Below are 13,865 nucleotides of genomic sequence, written 5' to 3' on the forward strand. Positions count from 1 at the left end.
TGAGTGTGTGCGTTGTATTAATAATTATCATAACCCAACCAGATTGAGGGTGTCTCTAATAAATGCATGGTTTGTCTAGTGAGAAATATTATATATACATAGTGTTCGATCTTTGTATTAATAATTATAACAAACTAGTGAAGTAATTTCACAAAAATAATTGAAGATTTAGTTGGTGCAGCAGCGTGACATTCAATAATCTCAGTATAGAGTACTAAAAAAACCAACCTCAAAAGTACGTGGAATTACATATAATTACCAAGTTTTATTGAAAACGGTTACCGGAATGTGCGCAAACCCGGATTCATTCCCTAGCTGCCACTATACGGGACTTGATACAGGAGATAATAAAAATCGGTTCTCACTACTCAAAGTATATTGAGAGAGAAAAACGCCCTGAATTGGAGAATAGCAAAATCAACCTTTAAAATAATTGCTCCTTATAGTACAATTTAGGCACTATTTACAAAAATGAATCTTCATGCTTCACAGCCACCCTCAGAGGTGGATGATTTTCTTCAAAATTAAATGTGACAACTATGGAGGTACCCTCTCTCCAACAAAAAAAGAATCATGACAATCAGTTCACATATACCGGAGTTCTCACAAAAAGAAAAAAAAACATACAGTCGAATTGAGAACCTCCTCCTTTTTTTGAAGTCGGTTAATAAAATTAAAATTACAACTTACAATTATTAAAGTGACATTTCTAGACAGCTGATGGTTGCTGTAAAGGTACGGCAATAAAGTCGTTAAAAAGAACTGCAACAAGCACATGGAAAAATTCATAAGGTCCGCTGGTTCGTTCCCCGGCTTAATGGGCATCATGGTGGTCAACATCGTTACATTCAATGAACTTAAAAATTACTACATAATTACAAGTACATTTTATATTATTTTATTTCTAACATTAAGATGTAATTTACAATCCTTTAAAATGTCGAACCCGACTAGACACTGGGCTCCTAAAGAAAAAATTTGGAAGGCTCAGTCTCAGACTTTGTGTTTATAATTTTAATACAAAGAAATGTACTTGAGAAAAAAATACCATTTAATCGGACAGATCATAACCTTCATTAAGTTCTAAGAACCGTCCGATGTCAGTTTTAATTTTATCTATCCTTGCCCTGTATAAAAACAGCCATTGTCTGTGACTGCAGATGCGCTTGCGCTTGCAACACTGAACAGACCGAGACGGACTAACAGACATTCACCTTGCTTTGTCGAAGGTTAACAATAATAAAACCGTGCCTATGCTGCTAGGCCTTTTGCCAGTTCCTGTCATCGAGGAAAGCATTTTGTTTCTATAGTCTGTCGTCTATATCTTTCTATTGCTATTGGCGTTTGTTTTTTAATAAGAATCTAAAATCAACTTGTCATTCTAAAGGAGTCCTGCATATTATTAAACAAAGGAAACATTACTCTCTGAGGTTAATAATTTTGTCGTACGGAGGGCTTAGATACTTAGAAGTGCTTATGATTAGAGTAAGTAAAATTATTACTGTATGATTCGATGTAGAATACGTGCAGTTGTTTTATGTGGTCTGTGGCATCAAGTGTCTAGTGATAAAGGTTTTTTTTTATTGGCCAGCCCGAATTCGAAACAATTGACGGGTGTCGTCAATTGTTTCACTTCGAATCGACTAGTTTAACTTGGGCGTTACTATAATGGACGAAAATTTAAACATTACATATTTAATTATGGATGAAATGTGATTCAGTTTGTCTTGTAGTTAGATGTTTTTCCCACACTATCGAATGGAACGATTGCCCCGATTGTTAGAGATATTATCTTTATTACAATAAATACTGAATATTTTTGGAATACACGTACACACAGGTCAGTTGTTGGCGCTGTAGGTACTATTTCAGCTTTCTAATTTGTGGTTTCAGAGCAAACGAGATTTGATATTTAAAAGTAATATAGGGCCCATTTGCCTGATGAGTTGCCAGGGATGGATGACCCTTATTTTGTTTCTATTTCTGGTTATAAAGTCAATGATGATATAAATTTATTAAATTATGTATTTATTTATTAAATTCCAAAATTGACCAAAAAACCACTGGTGTTAAAAAAGTATTTAATAAAAAAAACATGGTTTTCAGTAATTGGCAAAACGATCCCTGGACACTTTTTGTGTGTACGTATAAAGGACGACGCTTATTTTTCAACCTTGGTGGCCTAACGGTTTACATGGTGGACGCTGAATGCGGAGGTCCCGGTTCGATTCCCGGTCGGACCAATTTGGGAAGAGATTTTTCTAGTTGGTTCTGGTCTGGGTGTTCTGGGAAATGCCCCAGAGTGAATTCCGTTCTCTGGTATTAATAACACAGAGAATTTCCTAGTTTGAACCCTGGCAATGGGGGTGGTTGTCTGGCACATATTATTATTTTAGTTGTAGTGTTTTGTATAGAGTGTTTCTTAAAGTTATTAAAATAAGTAGGTCATAAAAATAATAGTCCATCATATTTACAAATGCGTCAAACCCAAACTCAAATTTTTAAACACAGTAGTTCTTACATTACTGCTTGGCGGCAGGAATAGGTAAGATGGCAGTACTTTCCTGGACGAACTCTTTCACAAGGAGCTCTTCTGCTAATAAAAATTCAATAGTTCAATTAAGAGTTAACCTTGTCCCACTGGGCTACAGTCGATTTCAACAAATGTGTAATGAATATAATTTATAAAATTTTAAGTAACCTTCTTGGAAACTTTGAATGTAATTTTGTTAAAATGTTAAACATGTTACCTCAAGTGATTGTACTGTTGAAAGTTAAGCAAACGCGTTAAGACGTTTTTATGTATGTGCCTAAGTAATTATGCTTAATGACGATAATTACTGAATTAATGATGGAATTCAAGTCCTATTTATATAGTCCTCTAATGACTATTTAAGAAAAAAATAATATGAATAAATTATGTCATTGTTATTGGTACAAAGATCGAACAAAAACAAAGAAAAATTCCTTCGATCTGACTGGCCACGAACACGACGTTTCACAGTCCAGTCCAATCGAAAGAATTTTTATTTGTGTTTGTTCGAACTTTGTATCAATAACAATAACAAACTCATCATCATCATCATCGACCCGTTTATACGTCTCACTGCTGGCCACGGGTTTTCCGAGGATTGTGAACCTTCTTCGACGGCAGGTTTCATCACGATATTTTCCTTCACTGGTAAATTTCAAATTAAATTTCGCATTAATTCTAAGAAACTCACAAATGCGAACCCGGATTCGAACCCACGGTCTCTGCTTGACAGGTGGTAGGTCAAACCATTAGGTTACCACGGCTTAATTGCAAACAATAATGGATTATTTTACTTTATTAAATTACGGATTGGGAATCTCGAATTTAATCCCTTTTAAACATTTACTGTCAATTTCATTCATTATTGTATTCATCTTACCTGTTGTTTACCTTCAACGCCTCCTCCTTCTCGTGTCAAACTAATTATAAGCGCGATAAAGATCTAATAAAAAGCCGCAACTTTGTTACTATTTAATTTGTTTAAAACATCAAGCGGTCACAACAGCAAAAAATGATATACGGCATCGCGTCTCGACACTTCTTTAGCGATGTGTAGGCGTATTTAATCTGACCACAATGGAGAGATCTTAATATTTTGCTTATAAAGTGATGGATGACAAGAAACACTTTGCATCCATTATGATGTAAAAGAATAGTAGAAATTTCATTATGCTGCATATTTCAAAATTATGTCAACTCAGTTAAATTTTGTGTGACGCATTAGATTATTCGATTTTCCTCGTACTTGGATGACAAAAATCCATGGTAGTGACACGTTTCGCTCTTGCGTTGACTTCATCTATCATATTATTTTCAATAAATGTATACTTACAAATGTTTATTTATAAATTATCACTTGTTTTGTATGTGTTTCAATTGTTAAGAGGCAAGACATGCAATGCAGAGGTTTTGAGTCGCGTGGGCACCGGCCTTAGTTGTTGGCGATTCCTCGTGGGAGAACCAACCTGCTGGACAGGGCACTACTGACACGAGCGATGAGGACTCTGAACGTTATTGATGGGAAAATGAATATATTTGCCTGTTCTCTGTGTGAGTTCAATAAAATAGCTTTGTTTATAATGTGTTATGGAATAATACAATAGAAAGATACAATAGAATTTTTGAATATAATATTAGTGTTGTTAATAATGTTGAACGAGTGATAATTTTGGCTACACTGTTGCATTATGTTAGTCCTGTAACGATACTTGCTAGCTTATGTATGTAAAATAAATAAATAAATTTACAAAGAGCAACCCCTTGAGTTACTAACTCATTCTTATCAGGTGAATCTGTAAAATGAAAGTAGCGAAATAACTGAACACTATTTTATGGAAGTGAAAGAGCATTTTGAAAGCAAAGTTTTATCCTACGCTTCAGCGATTTCAGTAATAGAAACTTCGAGAACAATGCCGTCTACAATTTGAAAAGATCGTTCTAAGTGACAACAATAATTATGGATACATGGACACCTCGTGAGAAATCGAAGATTAACCCGATTAATACCGATTGTTTGTTGTAGAAATGTAATAGATATTGCACTAAGTGTTGTGGGAACATGAAAAGACAATTATTACATTTACCTGGTTCTTCCATTTACTTAAGTATCTTCAGTTGTGATTTTCTAATGCCTCTTAAGCAGTTATACAGCAGTCGCTTCGAATTGCTGTCTACTCGTGGCTTTAATTTCTGAGTTATGTACATTATATATCGTGATATGAAACTAGCAAGTCGAAGAAGGCAACTCTTGGACAACGTGTGAAATCGTCAATCCGCAGAGGACCAGGGTGGCGGACCATGATCAAAACCTTGTCCTTAGAGGAGACCCTTTGGTAACCGATCAGAAGTCCGAAGATACATTTGCCCGAAACAACGTTTGCACGAAATTTAATAATCCCGAAAAGCGATTTATAAAGAAACCGTTATTTTTTTAGAATATTTTGGAAAAGAAAAGTTTTGCATAATTCTAGAAAGAAAAAGTTTTCCGCGGAAAATTACATTCGGCAATATGAAAAGTTCTGATAGGTAATTCCGTGCCTTGTAGTGGGACGTAAAAATATTATGACCATAATAATCGCCTCTTAGCAGCTGGTAACCGATCACCAAATTACACAAAATGAAACGTAAAGTAGAATATGGGCCATGTCTTTGGAAGTCGTATCTAGAGTCCCATTTAAGGAAAAGTAAAAAAAAATTTTTTGCATGTACTTCTTGCTGGTAGATAGAGTATCAAAACCTGTAAGGTAACCTCGAACCATCACGTTTTTCTTATAGCTACCGAAAAACGCGTAAAAACTTCATCTCGTCTTAACGTGTCATATCTTCAGGTTCCACGTTTCCTTAATTTCTTTGTTATGTTTCTGCGAAATTCTGACTCACAAATTTGCGATAATATCTTTGGACAATGTTAACACCAAATAAGCAACGCTATTTGCCAATGATTCATTGACAAATAGCAAAAACTTAAACCAGGGCTAAATATCTTACCAATTATCTGATTGCAGATAATTGGTAAGATATTTAGTTGACATTGAATGCTAATTATGTCTTGAAAGAACTCGGCTTACAGTCCTTGTTTAAAATTTGTATTATCCGAGTGTTCTTTAATTTTCAATTTACTTATTTTTATTATTATATTGCAAATAAATAAACAAGTTTATGCAAGCTTGTATGCAACTATTAGGTTAAAAATAAATTGAGACAAATATATCTTCACTTCATAGGTAAGCAAATTACACTTTTAAATCGTCACTCATTTAACACTACTGCTGACTCATAAGGCAGATGCACCTGAAAATAATGAGTGAGAAATCATAGGGATTGCACTTCCTAAATAGACCTCATTTTTTATGTGTCGGGATGAACAAGTCGTGCAAGAGGTGGCGTGTCGCTTACGCCTGTCCATAACAGTTGCATAGCCGTTCAGAGCTTTAAATCGCAAAAGTCGGAAAGGCAATACCACAGCGCCCGTCATCCTGAGACATTTGTTGTAAAGTCCTATGTGCCTGTAATTTCACCAGCACCCTTAGGCTGATTACGGCACCGAGGCGGCGGCGTTTTTTGGTGCTACGACGCCGCAAGGGTTACCGCGTCATGTCGCAGCACCAGCGGTGCCAATGTGGCCCATACGGATTCATCTACTAAAATCGTACATTGATAGGGCATTGAGGCAACTACGAAAAGTAACGCCGCCGCTGTGAGCGTGTACGAAAGTGTGTATACAAATGCAAGGGCGGCGGTGCCCCTGCTGTTGTTACGGTACCAAGTGTAATTAGTCTTACCGCTCAAAACCGAAACACTCACATTACGGCTAGGCGGCAGTAATAGCTAAGGTGGCAGTACTTCCGTGACGAACTCTTTCACAACGAGCTCCACTGTTATTAAACCAACTAACATTAAAACATTCAAATGTCATAGTTACAAACAATCTGAAAGAGCTAAACGGATCACAAAATGATTACTATTGTGGATCCAAGTTCTTTATTGTAGAAATAAGTGCGCATTTGATCTCGATCTCACATGGAAAGTGACGCTGAGGTGGGCGATGGAGCATACACACCCTTATAATGCTTTGAAAAGACTCAAGTTATAGCGTTCAGGGTAGAAATCTGCAGGCAGGGAATTCCACTTCATTGCTGTACCTTTGTTACATTATTGGTTATTAATGCTGAACAGATAAAAATGGACTTTATTGCCTAACATCACTCAAATAATCGTTTTGGTAAGTTTTGGAAAACGACTAATAAATTAAATCCGAAGCTAAGCCTCCCAGTAAGCGCAGGTGGTGCACATGAGCCGGCTGACATAGCCAATGCGTTTCGGCGCCAGTTCAAGGTACAGTCACCACTTGCGACGGCGCCGCAGGTAATTGACGCTGAGGCTGGAAGACCGATGGGAGACATCTTAGAATTACTTTTAGAATTGCCACCAAACAAGTTGCGAGTGTTATTAGATCAATGGTCAGAGGGAAGTCTCCTTGTCACGACTGTCTTAGTATTGAACACCTAAAGTGTACCTTAGTAGTGGTTCCATTCAAATTTGTTAGAAAATATTCTACCCTTAGAGGTGGCAAATTAGGGGATGAATCCGGTTTATTGAATTTCACCCATTTTCCGTTAACCGATTTTAATAAAACTTGGCAAATAGATGTATAATTTCACAAACTTCAGGTCGGTATTTTTTTATAAAAAGGTATAATTATTCTAGCTTAAGTTTGAAAGCCTTACATCCTTATAATACGAAAATGTGAACAAGATACGTAAGCCTCTGACAAATTTGCACGTATCACAGAACGGTATCAAAACTGGAAGGCAGTATTTTTACGAGGCAGCTGCGAACTGGCCTGGCTTGACTGGACTGACGTGTAGTCTGACATAATCCGGCCTTCTACACACATGGAGGTAAGTAATTGTGTTAGCGAGTTTTTGAACGCGCCTTGACCTTAGCCAGGTTTGAATGCGTATGTCTGAGATGTAAATCAGATCACAATAGTCTTATTATTAAATTGTCGATAACTTATCTTTAAATACACGTTTGGTAGATTGTTACGACTCGCAAAGATCATGCAAACTTTAGCACAATTTGTGTACTTTTTTAAAATATATATTTTACGGGAAACTATCTCCCGCCAAACTGGAAACAGTTTGTTAGTGAGCACGCTCTTATACAATTATAAATCTACTTAATAATTAACTAGTTACTTTTTAGTGGCAGTAGAGCTCCTTCTGAAAGAGTTCGTCCAGGGAAGTATTGCCATCTTATCAATTTCTGCATATTACGTACCTACAACGTAACAATGTATTTATTATCACGCCTCCTCTAAATGAGATAACCATAGTTACACATCTATAAAACTCGTGTTAATAAACAGCTCCTAAATATGGTATTAGATAGATAGAAAATTGTTTATTGTTAGCATACATGCAGGGTAACAATTGGCGGTCTTATCGCTTACAGCGATTTCTTCCAGACTACCTTAGGATGGACAGAGACTAAACATGAATAAAAGCGAGATACTGAGATATCACTGCTTTTTATGATCAAACAAGTCGTGTGCCACGTAGTAAGCGACATGCGTACAAGGGATGTACATTACTATTCGTTTTTTGGGAAGATCGATTCAATAAGCGATTTTTGTATCAATTCATTTCAATATGATTTTTAAATAAATCGATTCAACATTAAGGCGAATCGAATCGTCTTGATCGTATTCGTAATTTAAACAAAACAGTCTCTTTCTGAACTCCTTTTGAATCGTAAGGTTAATACTATTTTATATTGGTCTGCAAGAAAAGCAGTTTAGCAACATCTAAGCACAATAAGTCTACAATATTATCGATACTACTGTGCCATCTGAACGTCTTTTATCGCTGGCTAGTTAATATTACTCTAAATGAAAGTCGTAACCGACTAAAGCCACAAAAGCTGTCAATATTATTAAAATTTTATCGAAATTAATTTTGAAACGATTTTATGAGATCAATTGAAGAGATCGATCCGATCTGTGGATCGATTCAGAGGCATATGACGGTACGACAAATCGTGCGCCTGATGACAAGCTACGATCCAGAAAATCGACTCAAAGCAAAAACATCGTGCATCTCTAATGCGTACCCATAACAATTATAGGCCACTCAAAGATTTCAATCACAAAGATCTAATATGGTCATTGCCACTGCACCTGTCACCTTGAGATATAAAATTGAAAAATCCCATGTGTCTGTACTTTCACCAGAACCCTTACCCTTTATAACGGGAACGCCATAATGCTCTAGCTTGGCAACAGAAATAGGTAAGGTACCTAGCAGTACTTCCCTGGATTATCCTTTCACAAGGACTTCTACTGCTACTAAATAATAAATGAGAAATCCATAATGTAGTGCCGTTGTACTAAAATAAGTTTGTAATATTAAACGAATATATTATAATTATTAATACAAAGATCGAACATAACAAAAAATCCGTCGATCTCATAGGACTCCAACCTGCATCTGTGCCAAACCAGGGCCACCGCTCTACCAAATGGCTCATTAGAATTGTTGTTTGTGTTCGATCTTTATATTAATAATAAAAAAATGTATATCGTCATGACATTCAATAAAATCACGGATATATTAATTCGAACCTAAAATCCTGTAAAATTTTCTTGTTTCTTTCACGTGGGACTTTTTTTACCTTTTTTCAATTGATGGAACAGTTTTAGAAGCAGCACAGTTCCGTGTGAAACAATTCGTCCAGGGAAGTACTGCCACCGTACCTATTTTTGCCGCCAAGCAGTAATGTGAGCATTACTGCGTTCCGATTTGGTGCTGGTGAAATTACAGGCACGTGGGACTTGTCAACATATGTCTCAGGGTGACGACAGGCGCAGTGGCAGTGCCGTTATGGACAGACGTGTAACTTGTCATCGGGCGCACGATTTGTCGTCCCGTCATTTAATATTATTAAATAAAAAAAAATCCTGTAAAATGTTCTTTCCTTCATTTTTTCAGTAAATCTAAACGGACGTTCTCATACTTCTATTATTAAGATTATTAACTGGAGAAGTCAATTTAAACTAACCACCATTTATTATTATTTACAAGAACCAATTCCGTCCAATAATCACCGTATTGGATCAGTAAGGTTTCTCAAGCGAGCAGTGAAAGGTGCAAGGCCAGCGGTGCGCGTGCGCACAATGGCAGAGAGCGCCGGAAAGAGCCTCCATTCAAATGCATCCTTCTTGAGAATGATCCAGATTCAATCTAATTTGAATAATTAAAGCTTTGCTGTGTTGTGTGATTGCCTGTTTTCAAACCCTTGCTGCTTCTATAATCACACTTCCTAGTTTAGTTATTCTCAATGTGTCATGTCATCTAAGACAGTCTAGCGTTTAAAGCGCAGTCCTATAAATTTCAAAATCCTTTACAACGGTTTTCTAGATGTTTTCTGGTCTGGTTTTAAAAAAAAATATCAAACGGATTTTCATAAAAAACATTTTTTAGTTACTTAAAAATTTTATTGGGTCCAGTCTAGACTCGTCATGTAACTCCCGCTTTAGATGTAGTGAGTTTCACCAAAAGGATAGGCCAAAAAAACAGCTTAAGTTGTAAATTAACTACGGTTTTTACTGTTCCCTTCCCTAACCTTGGCAGTTAAAATATCTACAACACTTAAGTAAGTACACAAAAAGTAAGAAACATTACCTCTTTTACGTAAAGATCTCTAAGAAATCCCTTAATGTAAGTACCTGAAAACAAAAATAAATAATTAGACCATTTAGTTACGCGTTAATGATACTATGATTACTAAGTACATATATAGAAACGCCCTTGGAAGCGAAAGTGGAACAAATTGGGCACAAATTATATGGAATTAGGACGAGAGGTGGCGTGAAGGGTATTTGAAACTGGTCATCCGAGAACTGTCAAGGTTTTGTACAAGTGATTATTTTATTTTAATATTACTTGTGAGAAAAGAATCCTGTGGGATGACTTCCACTGGTCAGTCTTTTATTTAAATTACTAGAGAACATTTACGTTAACATGTTTGAACAAATCGGCAGTTATTCAGTTTGCAGGTATTCCTTTGTACTTTGTGTTATTCCTTTGTTGTTGTTTGTTATTTCTTAATTCTGTGAGTACTAGAGCAATGGAATTCGCTTTAGGGCATTCCCATCTAGACTAGAACCAATTTAGAAAAGTTTATTTCACAAATTAGTCCTACTGGGAAGCGAACCCGGGTCTTCCGTATCCGGTGCACACAGTCCAAATCGCTGGAGCTCAGCTCCTGAGGTCGTCAGAATATTTCTACTTTTACGATTAACTTCGAATAAATACGCATGAGATGTATGCATATAGCGAAATGTACAGGAAATGTCTATTAAAAAACAACTCGTGTTACAAAAGTTTTATTCGATAGAATGTTATAACATTCAATAAACTTTTATGGAGTTTGTTTAATTATAATTTCGCTACATGTACTCACACATTAATACCCGCAACTGTAGCTATCAAACAAAAATATTTAAATTAAAATCAATTTATTGAAAAAATCCACCAGAGATGTGCGATGTAACGAAGCAGTGTGCGAGGAAAAAATCCACCAATAGGATTAAATCATTTTCCTAGCCTTATTTAGCACAGCTCCGGTGGAAAAAAGTTAGCGGAAAAAATTTTTGCGTGAGATGTGTGCGAGGGATGCGGGCGAGGAATGTGTGCAAAACGGTATAGGAAACTAGAGCTACCGAAAATATGACACTTACTAACAGTGACATGTCCGTGGCCGCGTAGAGATCTTCCCTCGTACAGGTATTAGTAAATTGTTAAATAATATACTTTTTAATACAGAATGTAAAAACCGAGTATATTTTTATTTCAAATTAAGATAAGAAATCCTTAGAAGTACTCCGCAACAGTTCACATCAACACGACGACTTATAAATAAGTACAAATTTGTCTTTTTTTACATAATATCAAGTGACGGGATGAACAAGTAGTGCGCCTAGTGGTAAGCGACACGTCTATCCATAAAAGTTGCAGTGGCACTCAGAGCTTTAAATCACAAAGATCTTAGGGGCACTGCCACTGCGCCCGTTACCTTGAGACATAAGTTGACAAGTTGACAAGAAAAGGCGAAAGCGCCATTTTGAAAAAAAATTTCAGCGGAGCATGTTTTACTTGTAGTTTTTGACAACTGTTTTAAAATATGTACATATTGTTTTAAATTAAATCTTAAAAAAGTTTGCTCAATTAAAACCAAAACTGAATTTTAAAACCAAAACTGAATTTTAAAACAGATCGTAAATATTTAAAAACAGTAGAATAAACCTGTTCACCTGAAAAAATTTTCAAAATGGCGTTTTTGGCGCCCTTTTTACAAAACACCGACGAGTGTTAATAGCTCAATTTCGCTAAAAAGTCGATTACGTTGATAAGAATAACTACATACACGTATATAATCAACAGATATGTTGATTGGTGGGTTGCAATTTATATCACGTAATAACTTAATAACAACAAGTCATACAGCCCTAGGTACGAAATTAGAAAACGTTGATATACGAGCACTTAATAATATTTTCCAATTGAAATGTGACATTGAAAAGTGAAACCGCAATTTGTAAAGTATCCGTAGATATTACAATTCATTAAAATCATTGCAAACTAGTAACTGGACTTCGAAACAGCATATGTTGTGTTAAACAGTAACTCTACATACTTACAATATCAAATTAGAAATCATTATAAACTTTTTATTGCAAGTTTAAATAACAATGTTTTTTTTAATAATATTTTAGTAGTAGTAGAGCTCCTTGTGAAAGGGTTCGTCTGAGGGAATACTGCCGCTGCACATATTTCTGTCGCCATGCGGTAATGTGAGCAGTGTTGTGTTGATTGTGTTGACGCTGGTGAAATTACAGGTGCATGGAACTTGTCAACGTATGTCTTAGTGTGCCTCTCACATCTTTGCGATTGAAATCTCTGAGTGTACGATTTTTTGCTTTGAATCGATTTTCTGGATCGTAATGGATCATATGCCTCTGAATCGATCCACAGATCGGATCGATCTTTTCAATCATTCAATCAAAATTTATTTCGAAAACATTTAATAATTTTGACAGCTTATGTGACTTCAGTCGGTTGCGACTTTCATTTAGAGTAATATTACCTAGCCAGGGAGAAACGACGTTTAGATGGCACAGAAGTGTAGATTTATTGTACTAAGATGTTCCTAAACTGCTTTTCTTGCAGACCAATATAAAATAGTATTAACCTTATGATTCAAAAGGGGTTCAGAAAGAGACTGTTTTGTTTAAATTATGAATACGATCAAGACGATTCCATTCGCCTTAATATTGAATCGATTTACTTAAAAAACGCATTGAAATAAATCATTACAAAAAATCGCTTATCGTATACACTTGAATCGATCTTCCCAAAAATCGAATAGTAAATGTGCATCTCTTGTATAAGTGGTACTGCAACTGCTATGGACAGGCATGTCGCTTACCAATTATTGGTCCATACTTACCACTAAGCGCGCGACTTCTTCATCCCGTCAGTTAATATCATAAAAAATAATTGAAATGTAATATAGATAAAATTAACCGATTTACTATTTCACTTTAATATTTAACACACCTGCCCCCGTAGCATGGCTACGTATGATAGTCGCGACGCGCGCGATAAAATTGGAATAAGCGCGCGCTATTGGATGTCTCAATCAGATCTAATTTAGATAGCCAATTTTATGGCGCGCGTCGCGACTATCATGCGTAGCCATGCTACGAGGGCTGTTTTATAATATGGAAGAGCAGGGCTCTTAACACAGTGAATTTATTTAAAAGGAGTGCCGAAACCAGAATATTGTAAAATAAGCAGGTGTAACTTGTAATATATGTAATTTTTTAATTGTGTACTCTTCTATAGTTAAACAAATGTAAAACTGAAGGCCAATACAAACAATTTGGATATGTAATAATGTCTTTGAACTATAATTTGTAGACTAACAAGGTCTCGATCGCACAGGCGTTGGATTTAAGGTCATTACACCCATGATTTGGCATAATTTACCCATTATCGGCGGAACTACATATTTACGATTCAGTAGCGAAAAATAAGAGAAAAACATTGTCCTTGTCAAATCACATGATTTTTTTTCTGATTAGGAGTGTTTTTTGTAACCTATATTTATAATCATGATACGCGTAGTTTTAACTGAGTTAAATGAAAATTTTTACGACAGTCACATGCGAAACTCCAATGAAGCATCCCGCTCTACCTAGTTTATGTGTTACTATTATTATTATAGACTACAATGTGTGAGTTTCGAAGTGTCGCACACAATGAAA

The 13,865-nt window shown here is 35.9% G+C and overlaps 1 protein-coding gene across 2 annotated transcripts in view; it reads right to left on the reverse strand.

Annotated features, from left to right (window-relative positions):
- Window positions 1–13,865, reverse strand: part of LOC113236501 — a 71,217-nt gene that overhangs the window by 26,575 nt on the left and 30,777 nt on the right. The window contains exon 2 of one of the 2 annotated variants that reach the window (XM_026472607.1): window positions 10,219–10,262. The exons of the other annotated variant lie outside the window; for it this stretch is intronic. The gene's annotated coding sequence lies outside the window, so the exon portion shown is untranslated. The remainder of the gene's footprint in view (window positions 1–10,218; window positions 10,263–13,865) is intronic. 2 annotated transcript variants of the gene reach the window in all.

The sequence above is a fragment of the Hyposmocoma kahamanoa genome, unplaced genomic scaffold, assembly GCF_003589595.1.
Source record: "Hyposmocoma kahamanoa isolate Upper Pololo Valley unplaced genomic scaffold, ASM358959v1 92, whole genome shotgun sequence".
Lineage (NCBI taxonomy): Eukaryota > Metazoa > Arthropoda > Insecta > Lepidoptera > Cosmopterigidae > Hyposmocoma > Hyposmocoma kahamanoa.